Consider the following 1,028-nt stretch of genomic DNA (forward strand, 5'->3'; position numbering starts at 1 on the left):
CAGAAGGACCTGTTTTATAAATATGTATCAGACCTGCAAATTTAGAAGTACGAAAACGACCTCTCCTTTGAAGCTCCCTATTGGTCTGAATATTCAACTATTACGAAAAAAATTTCAATATACATATAGACTACACTTTGCTCTCCATTCTTGCTTCAAGAAAAACCAAACTTTCGTTGAGAGTCGAAGGAGAAATCGGAGGGTGAAGTTCGGGTTCGAAAAGCTCCGTTTATTGACGATTGGAGGTAAAATACTCAACCAAATTTCGAGTTCTTTATAGGGATGACTTCATTTTTAGGTCCTCTATAAAACCTTAGTAGCCTTATGTCTCAGATTTTAGTTTTTGAATGTTCAATTTTGAGTTTTTACTGATTTTCGAGTGGTTTTAAAACCGAAACTTTAAATGAGTAAATGGAACTCATTTCTTAATGAAAATTCGTGTTCTTTATGTCAAAGTGTTGATTATTCATCTCCTTTCTATTCTATGCATGAATCACTTCTTATATAGGCGGTATTTTCATGATAACTAAATCCTATAAACAAGGAAATAATCATTATCCAAAATAGGATTAGCATTATCCTTCAAGATTCTGAAGATAGTCGCCCGGAGACCAGAGGATAGACCAACCAGAGGGGCTCTGGTCGATACAACCAGAGGGGCTCTGGTCCTAAAGAACTTAGCGTCCAGAGGCTCTAGTCAATACAACCAGAGGTTCTGGTCAATACAACCAGAGGCTCTGGTCAATACAACCAAAGGGGTTCTGGTCAATACAACTAGAGCGGCTCTGGTCCTAAAGGACTTAAGAGTCTAGAGGGGCTCTGGTCCTAAAGGACTTAAGAGTCCAGAGGCTCTGGTCAATACAACCAGAGGCTCTGGTCGTCCATAGAGGCTCTGTTTTTCTTCCAGACTTAGTCGTTTTAGCACAGCGGCATCTTCAGAAGTTCCATCCTTAGCCCCGATGGCTTAATAAAACTTTTTTTTAGAATAATTAGGATCAATTTGATTCTAAATATATATATATATATAT

Source organism: Cynara cardunculus (genome assembly GCF_001531365.2).
Source record: "Cynara cardunculus var. scolymus isolate 2C chromosome LG 2, CcrdV1, whole genome shotgun sequence".
NCBI classification, from domain to species: domain Eukaryota; kingdom Viridiplantae; phylum Streptophyta; class Magnoliopsida; order Asterales; family Asteraceae; genus Cynara; species Cynara cardunculus.